The following is a 22000-nucleotide window of genomic DNA, read 5'->3' on the forward strand; positions in this document are numbered from 1 at the left end:
GTGGTCAGTAGGTTTTGTGGTGGTGAGGTCATGTCAGGTGAGGGTCCCATCAAGTCAGGGTCTTATGAGTCTTGTGTGAGTCACCAGAGAGAGTCTTGTGATGAGTTGTGATGGGGAGATTACATCAGGTGAGGTGCTGGTTGGGGATGGGGCTTCTGTTGAGTTGGTTGAGGGTCGGTGCTGTCTCTGGTTGGCTGTGCAGTTGATTTGAATTCTAAGGGGTTCGTAATCTGGTTGTAGGTCAATCTTGATGGAATTGCTTGTGGAGTGTCAGGCTCCAATGAACTCAAGAGCTCGACAGGTGGTAGGGTGGCCAGCACCGCCCCTTAACCAACCCACACAAGCTCTTCCCAACCAGCATTTCACCTCCCAATGACCGTCACCTGATGTAACCTCATCACAAGACCAAACAGAAAATTGTCACTGGTGACTCACGCCTGATCCATCACAAGACCGTCACTTGACACACCCACATCTGACCCAACACAAGACCTCATCTGATGGGACCCTCACTTGATATGATCTCACCGTCACAAGAACTACTGACCACATGAAGTCCCCATAAACAGAATACTGACCCTGACATCCCCTAAACTGCACTAAAGATGTTACCTAGCCCAGTAATGAAATGCTCAGAAACCAACCGACAAGCTTGGAGAGCAAACCTTCACCCTCATGTGTATGTCAGGTATGGAACTAATCTTTTGCATTGGATCTTCAGGCCTGCCACATTTACTACTGTAGGAAACTGGGAGGGGGGTTTGTATGGAGCAAGGGTGATATATAGTCATAACAACATTCCTTTCTTAGAGAGTAAAGGACATTTTGCCCTGCACCTGGAGGGCTGGAACTGGGAGGCATCTCCAATTGGGATGATGCTTTGATTGGACCATGTGATGGACATGTGGGTGCTGCGCAAGGACTTGGACTTTTCTTTGGTGGGGAAAACGGATGTTGCTTACCTGAACATCCCTTCTCAACGCGCAGCTGGAGAATCCAAAGCTTCAGGTGGTTCAATAGTTGAGTAGCCTACACTGAGTGTGTTCCTTTAAATTTTTCTCTTCAGACACACCCACTTGCTCAGCAGAGTCCCAGTTTTGTTCACGAAGTAAGGAGCACTAGAGTGTAAGGAAAAAAATCATCAGAAGCCAAGCAGGGTGGGTTGGATTCTCCAGCTGCACGTCGAGAAGGGACGTTCAGGTAAGCAACGTCCGTTCTCCAACGCGCAGCTTGGAGAATCCAAAGCTTCGGGATGTACCCAAGCAAGTTCAGACGGGGGTGGGGGTGGGGAGACTGGCTGCTGCACGTCGTCTGAAGAGTTGCATACAGCTTGGAGAACATGGCGACCAAAGGACGCCTCCGCCGAGGCAAAGGAGTCCACCTTGTAGTGCCGGATGAAGGGATTTAAAGATGACCAGGTAGCCGCCCTGCAGATGTCAGAGACGGACGCATTGGTGGCCCAGGCGGCCGTGGTGGCGGCGCTCCTGGTGGAGTGAGGAAGGATTCTCTGCGGAAGTGGTCTGTTCCGAGCTGAATGCAAGACTTGATCCATCTCCCGATTGTTGTAGAAGAAACCTTCCGGCCCATGGAGGTGGGCAGAAAGGAAATGAAGAGCGATTCAGATTTTTGAAAATGCTCCATTCGTTTAATATATCTGCGTAGGGCTTGGCGGACATCTAAGAGGTGCCAGTTTGCTTCCCGAGGATGTCGAGATTCCGGGCAGAAGTCCGGGAGGATCAATTCCTGGGCTCGATGGAAGGAGGAATTTACTTTAGGTAGAAATGAGGGGTCTAGTCTCAGTACGACACGATTCGTGTGAAAAATGCAGAGGTCGCTTCTCACTGACAAGGCCGCAAGTTCAAATATTCGGCGAGCTGAAGTAACTGCGACCAGGAATGCTACCTTGAGTGTCAGAAACCGGAGGCTGATAGAAGCGAGAGGCTCAAATGGAGGATGCATGAGGGCCTGTAGGACCAAGGTCAGGTTCCAGGATGGGTAGCAATGGATAACTGGTGGGCGCAGGTTGGCTGCCCCTCGTAGAAAAGCGCGAATCATAGGGTCCTGCGAGAGAGGAAGATTTGCGGAAGTAGAGAGAACAGTACTTAGTGCGGCAACCTGGCGACGAAGAGTGTTAGGAGCGAGGTGCTTATCGAGGCCCTCCTGGAGGAATCCCAGAGCTTCAGGAATGGAGGCAAACTTCGGGTCCAGGTGAGACTTGGCACACCAGGAGCAAAAGGAAGTCCAAGTTGCATCGTAAATGCAGCACGTAGACGGCCGCCTGGACGCCTGAATAATGGGGATCGCACTGCTGGGCACGTTGACTCTCCTTAGCAAGATCCTCTCAAACGCCAGGCGGTCAACTGCAACCATTGGGGTGCAGCATGACCCCCTGGCTGAGAACGATCCTGTCCCCCGGTATCCGCCACGGCCTCGCCACCGACAGGTCCATCAAATCCGCAAACCAGGACCTCCGAGGCCAGGGGGGTGCGACAAGAATGACGTCGGCCCTGTCTGCTATTATCCTGCGAATCAGACGAGGAAGGAGTGGCAGAGGGGGAAAGGCATAGAGGAGACTTCTGGGCCAGGGAGAGGCGAGCGCGTCGACTCCTTCTGCCTGAGGACACGGGTGTCGAGCGAAGAACCTGGGAAGGTGTGTGTTGTCGCGGCTGGTGAAGAGGTCGACGAGAGGCATGCCGAATCTGTGAACGATTTCGGCGAACAGATCTGGGTGAGGGCGCCACTCGCCGTGGTCCAGATGTTGCCTGCTGAGCCAGTCCGCTCTGATGTTCGTGGTCCCGGCAATGTGCTCTGCTGCAAGGGACAGGACATGCGCCTCCGCCCAGGTCAGAAGCAGAGTCGTTTCCTCCATAAGCGGCCCCGAGCGGGTCCCCCCTTGGCAGTTTACATGTGCCTTTGCTGTTACATTGTCCGTGCGTATCAGGACATGATGCCCCGACACGATCTGCTGGAACCGTTGGAGAGAGAGGCAGATCGCACAGAGCTCCAGCCAGTTGATCCCTTGGCGGCGATCCTCTGGTGACCACGTACCCTGGGCGACATGAGAGAGAAGATGACCTCCCCATCCCGACAGGCTGGCATCCGTTGTCACTACCAGGCACTGCAGATTCTGAAAGTAGCAGCCCTGCTGCAGGCTCGGGGAAGACCACCAGAGGAGGGACCTTGAGACCTCCGGCGGGAGGGATACTCGTGTGGAAGAGTTGCTCCGTCTGGCCCTCTGAAAGGGTAGGAGGAACCATTGCAGCTGGTGGGAGTGAAACCTCGCCCAAGGGACGACTGACAGGCAGGTTATCATTTTGCCGAGCAGGCGGGACAGGAGCAGCAATGCCACCCTCCGGGAGGAGGGGACCTGGGATATCAAGGACTGGAGACTGGAGCACCGATCTGCTGACAGGAACACCTGGCCCTTCACTGAATCTATTACTGTCCCTAGGTGAAGGATTCACGTGGTGGGCTGCAATTGGCTCTTTGGAATGTTGAGGGAGAAGCCATGTTGACGAAGACAGCGACACACTATACCTAGGTCTCGAGGGGCCCGGACCGGAGAAGGGGAGAGCACCAGAATATCGTCCAAGTAGCAGTGGAGCCGTACCGGCTGTTGACATAGATGGGCTGCCACTGCTGCCAGGAGCTTCGTAAAGGTTCTGGGGGCGGAAGAGAGGACGAAGGGCATTGCCCTGTATTAGAAATGCTGGCTGTTGTAGGCAAAGCGGAGGAAACGACGATGGGACAGTCGTATGGGCACGTGGAGGTATGCTTCTTTCAAATCGATAGAAGTCATCCAGTCCGATGGTCGAATGGAAGCCAGAATTGAGCAGAGAGACTCCATTTTGAACTGATGGTAGATGATAAACTCATTCAGCCTCTTGAGGTCCAATATGCCCCTGTAACCCCCCGACGCTTTGGGAACCAGGAAAAATATGGAGTAGAAGCCGGTCCCGCGATGTTGGGGGGGAACCGGTTCTATGGCCTGGATTTGGAGCAGGTGATAGATTTCTGCCTCCATTAATTGACGCTTGGCGAAATTGGATGAGAGAGGGCATTGGACGAAGTGAGAAGGGGGACAGGAACGGAACTCCAGGGTAAGACCTAGATGGATCATCTGGAGCACCCAGGCATCCGTCGTCAAAACCTCCCACTGAGAGAGAAAATGAGTCAGATGGCTGCCGATGGGAAGGTGGGTGTAGTCATTTTCCTCTTCTGAAGGCACGGGTGCCTGTACCTCGGAAGGGCCGTTTGGGCGCTGGAGTCTTGCGTCCGCGGTCTCTGAAGGAAGGTCTATCGAAAGAGCGATCGAACCCTTGCGAGTAGGACCTGGAAGAGAATGACCCGGAAGGTCCGGCGTCGGTCCGAAAGGGCTGCCTGGTGGAGTAAGACGAAGGTTTACGTTCTGCTCTTCTGTAAGAGGATGGCATGACCTTCCGCTTATCCTTGTCCTCTACAAGGTTGGGGTCCAATGCGTCTCCAAAGAGGCGGGAACCCTTGTACGGAGTTGAGGCGAGGCGCCATCTGGACTTTGCATCAGCTCTCCAATTTTTAAGCCACAATAAACGGCGAGATGTAACGGATGACACCAGGGCGTGCGAAGCAAACTTCGCGGCATTCAGCGAAGCGTCCGCCGTATATTCAGTAGCCGCCACCAGTTTGTTGACATCTTGGCGGAGGCGTGAATTGTCAGGAGGGAGGCGCTCCTCAAGTTGGCGGAGCCAGATTAGTGATGCACGGCTGAAGAAGGAAGCCGAGGTGGCAGCCCTAACAGCCCAGGCGGCCGCATTATGCGTACGACGAAAAGTAAACTCAGCTTTCCGATTCTCCGAGTGCAGTCCGTCGGCGACATTGTTGGAGATTACCGAGGAGGCAGTCAGATTGGCCACAGGTCTGTCTACAGTTGGCAACTGAAGGAGTTCCTGGAGACTAGGCGCTGAACAATATAGTTTTTTTGTCCAGACCCGATGGGGCAGGCAAGGAGGAGGGTGTGGACCAGGAACGTTGGACCACCTCGGAGAAGAGCTGCGGGCACGGAATGAAGTCTGCTTCAGGCTTGGGCGCCGTGAACAGGGCCTCATGTTGTTGAGAAGGACCTGGTTGATCAACCTGCGGGGTCGGATCTGCCAGTTTCGTGGTCAACTTGGCTTTGTGGAGAAGGGATTTAAATAGCGAGGGCCTGAAGAGCTCAGAGAAGGCCGGCTTTTCCGGTGGCATATCAGCATCGTCGGATAAGTCCATATCCAATAGGTCGGCCTCGTCCTCCTCCGAAGACGACTCCCCGCCGTGTCCGTAGTTTGGATGAGAAGCGTCCACGTGTGTCATGGCGGGATACTGGTAAGAGGCCGGCTGGGAGGCCCGAGGCAGAGGCGGCGGAGGAGGATATCGTGGTTGAGGCCAGGCAGCATATTGCACTGGATGTTGAGAGTTTGCTGCCAGAGTGCGGGATAGTCTCGGAGATGATCTGTTGAATGTCATAAGGAAAAGGCGGTGGAACCGGCTCCGTGGCACGCAAACCTGCAGCCGTGGGAGTAAATGTCACCTCTGGCTGAGCCCTTCGAGTATGGGAGGTATTGCACGAGAGGTCCACCGGTCCCATGCATGGGCCGGAATTGCCTCAGAGGAAGAGTCCACGTCAGGATGTCGATACAAAGGCTGTAGTGGTAGTTGATCAGCCTGATGGATGGGCTGATCGCTTGGTTCAGCCACAGGTGATAATGGGACTGGTAAGCGTGAGGATGAAGCCTGATTGGACTGCTTGCGTGCCTTCTCAAATTGTTGTTCCAGAGCCTTGTGCCTCCTGGAAGCGTCCTTGGCTGCAGCGGATGAAGATTTGGACCTCTTTGAAGTTGGAGCATCAGATGATGGATGCGAAGAACATTTGCAAGACTTCTTACGCTGCCTGCTCTGCTCCGGGTGACATTCAGGGGAACTGTGAATATCTTCCAGGTCAGAAGAGAGGTCACGTTCGGCCATATTCGAGAACAATTTGGGATAACTGAACTGAAAGTCTTTTTTTTTCTTTGTTTTTTTTAATTATTATTTATTAATTTTTATAACTGAATATTAATTAATTAATTAATTAAAAAATTTTTATTTTTTTTTTTACAGGTATGAACTGAGGCTCAGACAACAGTGGAAGAACTAAGGCAAGTACAGCAGGTAAGTCCAGAGAGAAAAAGGGGAAAAACGGAACTCTAGCAGTTTCTCCACGGAGGCAATGTTATTGAGGCCTGATATTGCCAGCAGAAATGACTTTCGGCTCCCAGCAGCCAATTGTGCACGCGCGAAGCAGTTGCTGGGCAGAAAATGGCAGCCGTTGATTCCCTTGCACCGAGGACAGAAGGAATGGCGCTAGGCGAGGGCTGCAGAAGAACAGCTGATATGCGTGCCAGGCGTTCCCTTCCTTATCGTCTCCCCTGCAGGTGGAGGCGAACGGTCAGGCTTGGAAGGGGATTTAATTGAGGCTCGTCGGGAGAGCAGGCAATTCGAAATTAAATTAAATAAATTAGGCGCGAGCTGTCTCAAACACCAGCTCCCAGCGCTGAGGCGGGCGAAAATGGTGCGTAAATGTCAAAGTCTCTAAGCGCCACCGCCAAGACACTAGAGGTAACCGACAACACGAAGCACGCAGCAGAAGCCTCAAAAGTACTCCCAGCGCTGCGTGGAATGAGCAGAGCAGGGAAAAACCACTTGCAATGTTAAAATGCGGTCCAACGATCGAGGATCAGCAAAGAGAGGCTGCGGTGCTGTCCCTGTGCTCCTCAGGCGCGCGATCACTCAGAAGTGATCCAAACACCGATGGCCAGTCCCAATTTAATGAGAAAGTGCTGCTGAGAGCAGGGCAACAATCTCAAGCCGCCCAGATTCAAAAGGAAAGTCCAAAAAGGCGGGGGCGGTATTACCGGCAGGCCGGGAAACCTACCCACACGCCGGCGTCTATTAAGTGGAGCGGGGAATTCAGATAATTGGCCGGGGATCCCGTAGGAAAGGAAACTGCCACGGACAGCCTGCCTGAGGCAGTAGGCAAACTCACCCCTGGCCAATCAAACGAAGAGGGGAAATTCGACAAAAATATGCAGAAAAAACTTAGAAGAATCCAAAGCTTCAGGAACAATAGTCTAGTAGAGTACCAGAGAAAAATTCAGACAGTGTCACAGGCTCAACTGAGTGAACTAAACTGGGACTCTGCTGAGCAAGTGGGCGTGTCTGAAGATAAAAATTTAAAGGAACACACTTAGTGTAGGCTACTCAACTATTGAACCACCCGAAGCTTTGGATTCTCCAAGCTGCGCGTTGGAGAACCTGGAAACTTTCAGATCCGCGTTTTCCCAGATGTGCCAATATGACATCTCTAATAAAATGGAACTTTGAGGGACTTCAAGCCTCGGAGTCTTTTTTCATTGGGGGTGTTACTTGGAACCCTGACAGTCTATATGTTTTATACACTTAGAAAAGTCCTAGATCTATGGTTTCACCTAGTATCAAAACAAATGTATTGTTACTAATTTCTTTTGAATCATTCCCAAATGAGATTTTGAATTATATGCATTGCCATATCAAATTGTATTTACCTGCAAAGTTTGTACCTGTGTAAAGGGAAAGTTCATACTGTATTTGTACTAGGGTTTAGCTAGAGATGTATGAAACAAATCATTCTGAACTCTTATCATTTGTCAGCATAATGCAAATTTGCATTATTTTTTTTTATATCCCACCTTTATTATTTTTACAAATAATTCTAGATGGCAAACTTACCATATCTAACATCCTTCCTCCTATTTTTTCCTCAATAACCCTGTGAGATAGGTTGACCTGGGAGAGTGACTTTGGGGTTGGCTCAAAGTCACCCAATTGGCTTTGATGGCTAATGTGGGATTTGAATTCATGATATCTTGCTTTCTAGTCCAATGCCTTAGCCATTATGTCAATTTTGCTTTGGTCTATACTCAGAATTTACATTTACAATTTTTGCCTCTTTCCTTTAAATTTACTTTCTAACATTACTTGGTATTTATAACTCCTTCCTTTCATGGGTCAAATATCCAAATGTACATCAGAATATTATTTTATTTTTGTGGAGGCCTTCATAGCCAGTATTAGTTGGGCAGTGTTGGACTTCAGGATTTAGTGCTCATGGTCTAAGCAAAGATTTCCTGACCTTTGCCACCAACTGTGGCTGGCATCTTCAGATGCAAGGACGTCCACTATGCAGACTGATTAGTTTTATGTCTGACTATGCAGGACTGATTAGTTTCTAGCCAGGTGACCCAGGATTTTACAGGCTCCCAACTGCTTTCTTTTCCATGGACATTGCCATTTTTTTTGAAGCCTCTTCTGTTGTTTCTCTCTTGTAGTTGATATTTTCCCATCTGATTCATCCACTGGAAGACCAGTTGAATTTTAAAAAGAGAGAAAGAAAACAGCAAAGTTTAGCATGTTCTCCATCATATGGACTAGAATGGAAAGGTGGCAAAATTCTTGTCTATTTCACTAATTCTTTTTAAAGTCTATATTTCACTGTTACAGTGTAAAATGGTGTAGTGTAGTATGTAGTATGCATAATGCTCCAGTGAACCTATATATAAAAACATTAATTAACAAATCTGGTCTTTCTCTATGCCATCCCTGCACCTGCTGTTATAACAACAACAACAATATAAAAAGGTTCACTGTTCACTAGTCCACCACCCCAAGATGAAATGGCTATGGAAGATAGTAACTGGAGGAAGGGCTTTTATATACTATACAATATGTAACTGGATGTAAAGTGTTTGCTTACAATGAAATGAAACAACAATTGGCACCACTTGATCTGACCCACATTAGAAAACTGTGCTTTTGGTATATGACAGAAAAACACAGGTGAAGTTGACTTCCGGTGGCTAGAGCAGACTATGAACTTATACATTCTTGCCCTCAAGAAAGAGTTAGTGGGCTGTACTTATTACACGAGGAAACTTGTTATGGATTATGGATTAACCTTAAATATTTTAAAATGTGTCACTAATGAGAGATAGTTGCCTAAAGTGAGACTGTTTACACTTTAAACGGTCACTTTAAACAGGGGTGTCAAACTCAAGGGCCATTGGCCACATCCAGCCCACGGGGTGCATAGATTTGGCTCGCAGGGCTACCCTGGAAATAGCGAAGGACCGGCCCACAGTGCCTCTGCCAGCAAAAACGGAGCTCAGGAGGGGCATGTGTGGTCCTCCCGGGCTCCATTTTCACTGGCAGAGGGCTGGAGGAAGCTACTGCAGCCAAAAACAGAGCCCGGGACGACAATGGATCCCCCCACTGCCCGGGCCATCACAGGTGCCCCAGCATCGGTCTGGCCATGCCTACCTGGCCCCGAGGTCAAACACAACCCTGATGCAGCCCTCAATGAAATCAAGTTTGACACCCCTGGTTTGCACAGATGGCTTACTTTATACATGGAATGGTCATTACATTCTTGTAATAGCTTGGCAAATACACATCTTTTTCTGAGAATGCAATAAGTGAAAGAATGGAAGCTTTAAAGCTGCAAAGAAAAGGGGAAAATCTAAGCAAGTGCTGGTTGTCTGGCAAGGCAGAAAACAGTGTATGGAAAAATGAAGGAAAATTTGAAATATGGACATATTAATGAAACTTAACTGAGAATTCAACAAAATGCCAAATCAAAAATAAGACTTATAATTGAAGTCAGCCTCTATTTTGCCTATATCATATGGCAGTTAGTATTTCATTTAAACACTTTAGGATTAAACAATTTCTAAAAGATTAGTCAATACACGTGGGAAGGAAGGCTTACTTTAGTTCCAACAGCATCAGATACAGAAAACAGGAAATATATACAGCAAGAAAGCATTTGTTTTCATACAATGGGACCTACAGATGTCTCATCTGCAGATTTTAGACAAACAGGCATTCCATGTACAATTGCACATTATAGGATAACAGGATTATAAAATTTCCAGGATATTTCATAGCCTGCTAAAACTTGGACAAGGGCAAAACACAAACGACTGATACCTATTCTGCTCAGTGCACTGCTCTTAATCAGCAAACCACTCAAGCTCAGGAAGAGGAAATCAATTTTCAGAAGTCAAAGACAAACAATTGCAAATTTAGCCAGATTGATTCTACAATCTCTTTGCTACTTTCAGTATTTCTGAGCAAACAGCTCAGGGGTTTAAATAGCAAAGAATGCATTTCAGCAAATATCTCTGCTTTGTTACTAATTTTAATCCTTAAAATATAAAGAATTTCAACAATGTATCTAAGGCACTTTGTATTCCAAGTGTGGTAGAAATGCCTACTCAGCAAGGGAAAGGGGGGAAATCTAAGAACATTAAATCTCCTTAAGCATTTTAAAATTATTTACTGAATGTATATATTAATTTAATCCCCAAAATACAAAAACCTAAGAATTCCATGAAGACTTCCATGAAGCTCTTCTAAAATAGTGCAGAGATTTCATCATGAATTAGATTCTAGGATGTCTAATGTTATTATAATAAAATAACATAGGATTATGGTTGTCTAAAGAAGCTGGAATGAAGCACGTAGAAAAAGAGGGAGAAGAGAGATAGCAATGCATTTTTATGACCTACACAAAAAGAATATAAAGCATTCTACAAAACTTTCATAACCCAAGACGTAATGGCTGGAAATACTTAACATTCCAAAGAATTACAATAAAATTTTAAGTACTAAGGTTTGTGGACCTGATTTTTCTTTACTGTTAATCTAAGCAAGATTCAGTGGGTATGCCAATAATATAAATATACCTCCATCAGTAGAAAATTTTTAATTTTAAATGAGCCACATTGGATAGATACGCTGTGTTATCATCCACCATAAGTGGACAGGATATGAAATTATTAAGCTTTGGACAGTTCAAATAGCACATCATATATGGACTCTACTTCAATTTTCTCAATTCAAATATGAATTGCCAGACCACTGCAGTGTTGAAGAGGATTTTTAAAGGTAATTTTAAAGTTAGCAAGTTAGCATCATAGAGATCATGCTTTAAAATAGATGTATACAATGTTTTAGAATATACAGAAATCAAAATCCCCAAAACTACATCTCTAAAACTCCTTTCATAGGTACAACATACACACACACACACACACTAATTGAACATCTCAATTTTAGCACTGCTCCACTGGTACTTAAGGTAACATTTGTATTGCAAGTATGTTGTTATTCTATACTTCAGCCCACACTGACAACAATCAAAAAAGGTGAATGAAATAAATATTGATCACAGGCATTAAGAAAAATATCAGAAAGCAGCATCTAACTTGGCTAATCTCATAAACCAAGCAGATAGTACTTGGATCAAGGAATCATTTGAGAGTCTGAAGCTTGACTAGAACACTGAAAAATCATCTCAATAAAAAAAAGCAATGTCAAATCACTTCCCCATATTGCCAAGTAATCTGTTAAAGTAGCGTCATCAGGAGTTGAGTTCTGTTTAAGTTAAGCTCTGTTTAACTTTTCACCTTAAAAAAAGCAACGGCAGGTATTTGTCTCTTTTAATATAATTTTGCAACATAACATGAGTAATCCTTTTCCTGTACAGCACACTGTCTTCCTGGAGGCAAATAGGCTGCCAATTCCAAAGATTTGTTAATCCTGAAACAAACAAGTTGGTACACAGGTCCCATGTTTAAAAAAATTGTTTTAAGATTATATTGTACTGCTGATTAAAGTTCCTAAAAGGGATTTAAAACAAGACAACATTATAAGGTTAAGGATAAAGGAATTCTGTACAATATTTACAGCATTTTACACATGCTGATACAGATTAATTTACAGAATTTTTTTCTAGAAGAAAATGGTAAATGAAAAAGGTCCCTTACTTATTCTCATCTTTAAATATGTATCTGTAATATTTCACTGAGGAAAGAAATGTGTTCAAAAAACTTATTGTAAAATGCCTGTGTATCAATTATCAATACTTCTAAAATAATAAGCATGTTAAAAAATGTGCACTTTACAAGAAAGTTACAAACACAATGAAAATCCTTTGTTTGTAGACATAGCATACATGTTCAGCAATATTACTTAGTTTATGTATACCAAACTGGTTCCCAAAGTGTAGATTAAAACAGAAAAAAGCAAGGATAATGTTGTAGCGCGGGAATAACGAGAGGCACAAGCAAGCTAGTGACAACAGCTCTTTAATTCAGGGTGAGACTTCAGCAAAGGAACACAGGCAACAGCCCTCTTTATATACTGTTCAGGGACAACCGTTAACCAATCACAAGTAACAGTGCATTTGAATTTCCCGCACAAAATAGATACATACATAACAGATAATATCTCACAAAGCTGCAAGATGATCAGGCTCCTAAGACAGCATTTTTTTCCAGCATACAGAAAATGTCAAAACATAATACACAGACAATAGGGATGAATGGATGGATGGATGGATGGATGGATAGATAGATAGATTAGATATAGACAGACAGACAGAGACTATATTATGTTTTTTACCAATATATGTACATGTATGTATATAATGTGTGTATACCCACACTCACATACATACCCATAATACACACATGTACATAAAACATATATACATTAAAATGGTAATTAAAATAAATTACTGTATATGAGTTAAAAAAGGAAAGAATGAATGCTCTGAGATGTCTGTTATTAGAGATTGGCAATAGCTGGATGATTTGGTGGTAAAAGCATCTTCAAGACTTACATAGTCTTGGTGCTAAATTAATGTCATATTGCCATCCTATATTAAGGATCCTCTCCATCAATTATTATTTTGCTTAGCTGTATACCATCCTTTGTACCGACTCATTAGATAAACCATAGGCTGCCAATTTTTGTCTACTGGATATTTCGAAGTAGGTTGGAAGTTATCACTGTTAATGAGGGATGTTAGATCTGTTGGGTTAGTTTTAGCCAGTAATTAAAAATGGCAATGAAGATTCTGACTTCTATTCTTATAGTTCCTAATTTATACACTACTAAACTAAAACTTCTGTTTGTAACTTTCAATTAGCTCAAACGGTGCAGCGTTATGAAAAATTTTTTGAATCAAGATATCTCAAATTCGCTAACCTAAACAAAATTTGGGACCCATTACTTCAATGTAATTGAAATATAATGCAGTTATGTTCACAAAATATGGCTGCTGCACTATTGCTACAATTAGCCACAATCATGTGATTGTGGTTTCTGATACTCCCTGCCAGCTTCCTACAGGTAAAATAAATGGGGAAGCTGACAACAAGTTTGAAATCACTGATTTTTTTGCCTCCAGTGTCTCTATTTAGGTAATGGAATATAGTTCTAGTTTTAAAGCTATGTGAGCTTTAGATATACATCTAGAGACTTGCAAGATTGAGCTTAAGAACTTGGGCTGTACCCTATCAGGTGCAATTATGTTAGTGTAAGGCCCCACTTCAGTCCCATATAATATGCCATAGCTTTTGCCTCAAAATGTTTTAGGGAACCTGAAATATAATGGGAACCTTTAGAGAAATAAAAGGACAGCATAACTGTGGCACTCGTCTGGGTAAACTGCAATATTGGGCCAAATGTGGGTTCCTGCATCCCCAAGAGTGACAGATAATTCCCAGGAAGTTAAAGCATTGATATAACAAGTATTAATTTTACGTCTTGTTAAAGGCCAAATTTTTTTTGATAATTTATCATCATTTTTTCTTTTTCACAACAATGGACAAAGAATCTAAGAGGTCTTCACATCTCTGCCACAGATAATTGACAGAATAACCATTTCATCAGCATATGGGAGAATTGAAAGGTGTCTATCAGCTAATTTCGGTAGGAATACACAAAATCATGTATGAGAGAAATTTATTTATTTGATTTATTACTCACTTCAATTCAAGGACCTCTGGCAATAAAACATAGGAAATATCCAGAGTAAAACACTAAAATTACATAATTATAAAATCACTAGTACTTTATATATCTCTGTAGACCTTCCAGAACAGTTCATTTTAAATCATTTCTGTAAGGCCAAACTGAAGAGGCCAATCTCAATTCAAGCAAAGGGCTGTTTCAATGTACTAATACTGATGCTGATACAGAGAAATAGCATCCATGAGTCTGCCTTGTGAACCTTGTAAAAATGGAAGACTACTGGCTGTTTTTCCCAGTAAAAATTATTAGGACAGGACATTTCTGGTTAGAAAAAGTGGTACTGAAAATATTTCCCCACCAAACCATGTAGGACATTATAGGAATGAACAATAACTTGAATTATGTTTTAAGCTAATTAGAAGTCAATGCAGGTCCTGGGGCAGAGGTTTATGATAGTGTCAGCTAATAAATAGCCAGTTGCATCCTGGATTAATTGAAGCTTTTGTGTGGTCTTCAGGGGCATCCCCACGTGGAACACAATGCAATAGTCCAGTCACATGGTAATGAATGGCATGAGTTACTGTGGTACTTAGTGAACATCCTATGAATTATTTGATTAAAAATAATCACATATATTCTGAAATCACTAACACATTTTTTCATTATGTTGGTCACAAAGTAGAGCCTTCATTGCTAATTATAAATAGATAAGTGTATTCCACTTATTAGAAATAATGTGGTACACAAGGCTTTTAAAAAATCAGTAGCATGGATTTGATCTCAAAAACTAGTAAGAGGCCTGTAGGATACTTGTAGTTCAATGTAATACAGTATTGAACATTTCCCAGCCATAACAATGAGTAGCACATTCTACAAAAGCCACACTTAACACTATACAGAACTAATTATATAAGTAATTTTTTACACTGGTCAACCTTCAATTAATAAGACTATACATCAGAAGTGGGAAATCTATGATATTCCAATTTTTCATGAACTACAAGTCTCAGAAACCCCAACTAGTATCCATGCTCATTGAACTGTTAGAAATCTTGGTTGCAATCATCTCAAGTTCACCCTCTCCCTTCCTGATGCCCCATATAACTATTAGTTGTATGTTGACTATTAATTGTATGCTGCCAATGAGACAACACTATTAGTGCTGCCTCATTGGTACACTAAGCTCTGTACCAGAGGTCCATGTATGGATCAGGTGGACACTTCTGGAGTAGTCATGTGACACCCACAAAAAGGCTGCTTGGGTAGATGGGGCCACATACAGTTACCATTTATCAGATGGCATTAAGGTTGTTCATTGCTTCCCTTTCTAAAGCCCAATTCTTAGAGGATGCTGTCTACTGATTTGCTCTTAAAGGAAGGGAAATACAGATATAAAGAAAGCACTGGACTATAACCATCAACCATATTTTTTTTCAAAAATGTTGCTGGGCCTAAAAACTTGGTTCTGCAAGCTGGTTTCTGGAGGTAGCTAGTAAATTAGATATAATCCCACTTCCATCCTGTTTATGCATCGCTCCTTTATTTAATTTACCGTTCCAGTCTTTCAATTTTAAGGCTTGATGTTTAATGTTTCTATTTTAATTATCTATATTGACTTTATGATATGGTAAGTCACCCAGTCACTTGATAGCGAGACGGGCAGCATACAAATTTAACAAAATAAATAAATGAGACCATTCTTTCTTCACTTCTGGGCTTCATCCACCACTCAGTCTGTTTTCCTTGCTTTTAATATTTCCAGTGCCTTCCTGTTGTCTTCCTGAACAACTAATATCTACATGCCATATAGCTTATTTTAATTGGCCAATCTTCGGCAGCAAAAGGACAGCGGAGAACTAGGTTATCACCAAGAATTGCTTAGCTTCTTGGCTCAAGCTTCACTGGAAGTTCAAAGAGGTTAATCAAAGTAAAGAGGCAATGATAGTCCTGCCAACATAGAAGTCTTCCTTCACCTGTGTCTTCCTTTGAACTTTTCTAGGAGACTTAGGAAGCTCAAGATTCCAGTCATGCCAACTGACCAAGAAATGTCATTCCCCAATCAAGGATCTTTCAAGGATGGTTGGCCAACTATGTTTATCCTCTCATCCTAAAAGCCTTGAGTTACTGTATGTAGATTGGCAAAGACTTTATTACCCAAAGTATGTAAAATGAGCCAAATAATTAATTTGCATTCTTGTACAATGATGTCATCATGCAAATGATACAATATACTACTAAGATGATATGCTTTCCAAATCTCTACACTTTCATAGATAATAGACATTCTTTCCCCCAAATTATCCTTAAAATGAGGGTTAACTATACTTAAAAAACTATTCCAATTGACTTTATAGAAATTTAGAATGACTACATTCTGACAAACTCATCATGTCATCCAAGTATGCAATCATCCCCTATTTTGCTGACAGAATGCAATTCATTTTTGATATTAGCCATAGTCATAGGGTATAATTGCGTAAGGCAATCTTCACTAACCTGGTGCTCCCCAAATCAAAGGCATGCAACTTCTTCCAGTCCACAATGGTTCTTTATTGGTGTGTTGGGGAGACACTCCAAAGAAAAACTGGTTTTGCATTAGGACTTATGGAAGGCTGGATTTATGGATGTCTTATTTTTTTCCAAAAGCAAATCCAGCTTCCCCAGTGGACAATTTTTGCCAGAAATTGACAAACTATCATAAATCAGTGTCATTCTGATTTCAGTATTTCTTAATGTCAATTTAACAGGGAGACACCAATCAAATGTATCTAATGAAATACATTACAAAATCACAAAGTTTGCATGCCAAATTGAAAGTTCTGATGATCAACTAAAGTGTTACGCAGTCATCTGTGAGATGGCCTGCTCCAGATGGTATCAGACTGCCCAAGGCCTGCCTGCATAGAAGCTGTGAAACAATTATTCAAGTAACATGAAAGCACTCATAATAAATCTTAAACCGTGAATCAAATATTTAATATGTTAACATCAGAAAATAGTAATTTAACTCATATCCTCTGGATATTTGTTAACCACTGGACACCAGAACAATTAGACACAAGAACAGTTTTTTCCCAAACGCCATCACTCTGCTAAACAAATAATTCCCTCAAAACTGTCAAACTAGTTATTAAGTCTACACTACTATTAATCTTTTCATCCATCTCCTCCCACTTATGACTGTATGAATGTAACCTTGTTGCTGGTATCCTTATAATTTATATTGCCTGTTTCCTAATACAATTTGATTGCTTATCTGTTCCCTATGACTATCATTAAGTGTTGTACCTTATGATTCTTGACGAATGTATCTTTTATATACACTGAGAGCATATGCACCAAGACAAATTCCTTGTGTATCCCATCACACTTGGCCAATAAATAATTCTATTCTATTCTATTCAGAATTACATTTGTTAATGAAATTGACTTATTTGTCCTGTCCACCCTTTAAGTCTGAGCAGTAGTGTACAATTCTAACAGTGTTAAGAACAGCTTCCTCAAAAGATGACCTTCCAATGGGTTACAACTGGAACTGTGAACCTTTCTAGTCAGTAACTGGAGTGCATAGCAGTGGTGGGTTCCTCCCGGTTCGGCCGAGCCGGTAGCGGTGATATGACGTCACCGAACCGGTTCTCCCCCCCACCCCTCACCCACGTTATTCTTACCTTTTATTTGGTCCCACCCCCAATCTATTGCTGCCTCCTGAGTCCCAGCTGATGACTAGAGGGAAAAAAACTGTTTAAACTCTTGCCACGGGGCTTCAAAGGGCCGTCCTACAGCTGATCAGTGTTAAAAGCAAACAAATGAGTCGGGTCGTAAGTGCGAGGACTGGTCGTAAGTGCGAGGACCTTCCAGAAATGACTGATCAGCTAGCCACGCCCACCTAGTCACATGACCTCCAAGCCACACCCACAAAATAAGCCACGCCCACAGAAGCGGTAGTAAAAAAATTTACATAGGTGCATAGGTTATAAAAGTGCAATCTGGAGGTCCTGATTTCAGGAAAACTGAAATGAACTGTACAAATAAAGCTGAAAGGCCGTATTACTTAGCAGACAAACTTTTCAAATCGTTATCATACTAGTAGATGTTCGCTATTCACAGACAGAATGAATGTACTGTGAGAGGAATCAGGTAATTCAAAACATAAGATTGTGCTAAATTAAAACCAAGGGGCACTTCCATTGCAGAACAGTTTGTGCACAAGAAAATATAATGTAATATCATTTCCTAAACTAGCGCCCCAAATTAATGGAACTCCTGTCATCATTAGTCACAGTGCAGAAAATTGCAATCTAATACAATTGGGGGACATGAAGTTGAGGAAGATTAGAATCAATTCTAATATATTATGACATTGTTACTTGCCATTTTATCATATGCATTCCAAAGCTTTTATTTAATCATCAGGTTTGCTACAATAACTTTCTAAGAACATGTTTTGCTGAAACTTAAGTTCCACTGACTACACTAATTCTAATTCTTTTGCAGACCTTTATGGTAACAAATTATTGAACTGCATTTCATAGCTCTCCTATTAGCAAATCAGGTATAAAATATTCTCCAATCAAACTGGCATAAAATTATATGTCCTCAGAAGTGTTGCAAGTCTGAAGCCCCTCTCCTTAAAAAAAAAAGGGGGGGGGGTTGGCTTCAATCCCAAACATTCCCGATTCTACAAGATTACCAGCAGGACCAACGTGCACACTGGTTTTCTTAATCACGTTTCTAAGAACTGGAGAGAAAACACAAACAGTAGGTACCTTATCAGGAAATTCTGGCAGCCAGACAAGCTCACCTGCAAAGCACCCAAAGAAGTCATCCTCTCCCGTCAAGGTTGCCTAAAATGAACTGTATTGAAAAGACTATCCCCTTCTGCCAGCCCCTAAAATCTTCGCATGGCTTTTTGGCCGCTACCGCTGCAACCACCGCTACTAGCAAGCTGACTCAGACTGCCAGCCGCCGAAGTTCTTTGTAAGCAACCCGCGTTTTCAAGCTTCCTCCTACCGCTTCTACCCTTTCTCTTCCCTCCTCCTTAGGATACAGTCATTCCTGAATCATCCAGGATCCTATTTCAATAAAAAAAAGAGAGATTTATGTTCTTCCTTATTCTCTTCTCCGCTTTACACGCTCTGTCCCTCCCACCCCAGCCTTCCTCTGGAAAACAGATAGGATCCGTTGGAAAGATTTTCCCTCGCGCCAATTCAATCATAAGGAATCAAAGCACCGCCTCGTATTTAAGCTAACAGACAGGCCAGCCGCCTCTCCCAAATCCACGATACAGTGCGGTATAGTTCAGAATTACTATCGTAAACCCTGCGATCGCCAGAAACAGGAAGAGGTGGTATTCTCCATATCAGTTCTTAAATTGGGAGTAATTAAACAAGGTAAATTAGGCATATTCTGGGGATAATTGAGCAATTTGTAATTGCTTGTGAATCCGGGATCCAGTTTGTAAAACAGCAAAGTATGTCTGGGAGGGAAGGAGCAGAGGTAATGACATTATTCGAGATCAGGGAAATGGGTAACTGGGTCAGTTGAAGAACCACTGCTCTATATTCTCAGAAGCGATTTTTAACGCATCATTTACTCCAGGATCGATCCTCATTTTATACTCCAGGATTTCGCTCTTGGGCTTTCTCAACACCTGCTAAAGCCAGGCTTCCTCACGTGGAGAGCACCTCGAAGCTTAGTGCGCATGCGTGCATATTTTCATTTACCCTGGGCAAAAGGGCGAGTAAGGTGTGTTCCTGGAAAAGAACGTCGTCCACATCTGCGAAGCTCGCAAACAGAAGTTATTTGAACACCTTCTGATTTAGAAGCTCCACCTCTTTAAAAAAACACAAGAACTAGTAGCTTACTCAGTGGAGGGGAAAACCACTTTGTACCCGCTTGTAGACCGTCTCCTTTTTATGTTATTACCACTTCCCATGTTCCGGGAATGATCCCTGGCAAATAACAAAAAAAAAAAAAAAGCACGTTTAGGGCTGAGTCCTGCTGCGTCCAGGCACATCTCCAAAAGCAGCAACACCGTCGCCAAAAAAAATCCAGCCGCTCGTTACCTCAACAGCCAACTGCCACGCATCATCAAGCACTCACCCAAATCAACAGCAGCGATCGGTCAAAATGAAATTCCGCTACCCTTGATAGTCAAATATTAAACTCACTAAATGACGCGATGGCTGGATTCGCAGGATACCTTAACCAGGTAACTCTCTCCTACTTGCATAAACGAACGATGATGGGTTCGCATCATATACTGGGTTAAATAGGCGAGTGACTGATATGTGGTTCGTGAGAGTATAATCGCTGTTTAATTTCTGGGGCTAAAATATTTTATGCATTTAATAGCGAGTCTGTCAAACGAAACCTTAAGAATCAGCACTCCCTAACAAGTCACGCCCCGATCTAGGTTGTAGTACACTTGAACCAAATACCGTAAGCAGGAATGAAGTCAGCACATGCTCAGGGGCACTCCCCTTTCCTACCATTACCTCAAACCACCTGCAGTCGAAAGGAGGAGGATAAAGGTTAAGCGGTCCATCAAACACTTTTTCAAAAGCAACCCCCTACAATACTACAAAAACCAGCCGGTTTACGGGGATGAGCTCAGGACTAAGATCCAACTAGTCACGTCTACGCAAGAGATACTTCTGCAGAACATAGCACAGGGTCGGGCCGTGCAAAGCTCCAGAGCTAATGGCTGGTGCATTGCAGCGGCGGTTTTGTGCCTGGATCCCTTTCCTCTCCATAGCGTATGCAGCCCGCGGGGATCCTTAGGATTACATACCTTCTCTGCTGAAGGCGAGGGCACAGCTGTTCAGTGGCCGGGTCCTTAGCATTTGGCTTCCTCGCTCACTGTCCCACCAACGGCCCGGACTACGGGAGCCACACGCTTCCCCTTTCCCTTCTGTAGCTGAGCCACCTGGAGGAAGGACGCCGAGACGCCTCCGGCGCCGCCTGCGAGGGAGCCTCTAGAACTGGCTGTGACAGGGTTTGAGCGAGCTCCTCTCCCGCTCTTGTGGCGGCTCGCAGCTCTTGCGGCGGCTCCGAAGGCTTTGCGCCCCTCCCTTCCCGTGCGGTCCTCCTGACCTGCTTGTGACTCACCAGAGCACGAGTGGGGTTGTGTTCTTTGTGTGTGTGTGTGTGTGTGTGTTGGGTGTCTGGTGCGGGAACGCTGGCAAAGGGCGACGCGTCTTTCCGTTCGTCGGGGCCAACTACAACAGGCGGAGAATCCACTCTCCCCCTTTCCCCTTCGTCGCCAAAAGCAACAGAAGCGCCAAGGGTCGCTTCACGTTCCCGCCAATATTGCCCCACTTTTCCTCTTCCCTTCCCACGCACGCAGCCGGCTTCAGGTGATTTCCTCCTCCTGCCAGGGAAGGAAGCGTCTTTGGAGGCAGCACGGGAACGAAAACGCTCGGCTGAGTGGAAGAAGAAAAGCTTTTACTTTCCCAGGAGTTACAGAACGCAGAGACAAAGGCGCAGGAGGAAAAGAGCTTCGTTCAGCTATTGTTAGCCAACCCTCCATTGTCCTGAGGGAGGCGGCCGGCGACGAACTACATGGATTACTAAGCAACTGAAAGAAATGCTTCTTCACTCAAGTGACAGATTTCTTAAGGCAGAGGGAAGGCCGTTTCTCGTTAGGAAGTTGAATTTGTGTAGCTCTTTGTGTAGTTGTGTGGATACCTGTAGAGAAGATTTGGCCAACAAGACTTAACAAGACTTGATATTACTTCCCTTTTCTGTGACTTTAAAGGATAAATAGTAGTTACAGCCCCCACCTCCCATCATAAAAGATTAGGGACATTGCACTGGCTGGGCTTCCCGTGTTAATGTGTGGCAACTAAGTTTGTGGTGAAGACCTTAAAAAACTAGCAAGATGTTATAGCAGCTTTCATGAAAGAATGCTTCATCCAAATGATGGTTGCATTTACCCCACACTTCTGCAACAATGTCCCCTCCAGCTGTTTTGGACTTAAACCCTCATTTCTCATCATGGTGCTTTTTGTTGACTCAAGTTTATAGCTGCTGAATTCAAATATATTTGGATAGTAGCACACTGGGAAAGGCTGCTGCAGTTCATGAAAACTGAGGGCACAATAAAACCATTCAAAATGCCATCAATGCTCTCTGTTGTCATATTTGT

The 22000-nt window shown here is 43.7% G+C and overlaps 1 protein-coding gene across 1 annotated transcript in view; it reads right to left on the reverse strand.

The window, feature by feature from the left end:
- MET (MET proto-oncogene, receptor tyrosine kinase) overlaps positions 1-20976 on the reverse strand; it is a 147092-nt gene extending 126116 nt beyond the window's left edge. The window contains exon 1 of the mRNA XM_070946653.1: positions 20645-20976. The gene's annotated coding sequence lies outside the window, so the exon portion shown is untranslated. The remainder of the gene's footprint in view (positions 1-20644) is intronic.
- Positions 20977-22000: the final 1024 nt, after the last annotated feature.

This window comes from Pituophis catenifer, unplaced genomic scaffold (assembly GCF_029215685.1).
Source record: "Pituophis catenifer annectens isolate HBS135680 unplaced genomic scaffold, rPitCat1.0.hap2 SCAF_7, whole genome shotgun sequence".
NCBI lineage: Eukaryota > Metazoa > Chordata > Lepidosauria > Squamata > Colubridae > Pituophis > Pituophis catenifer.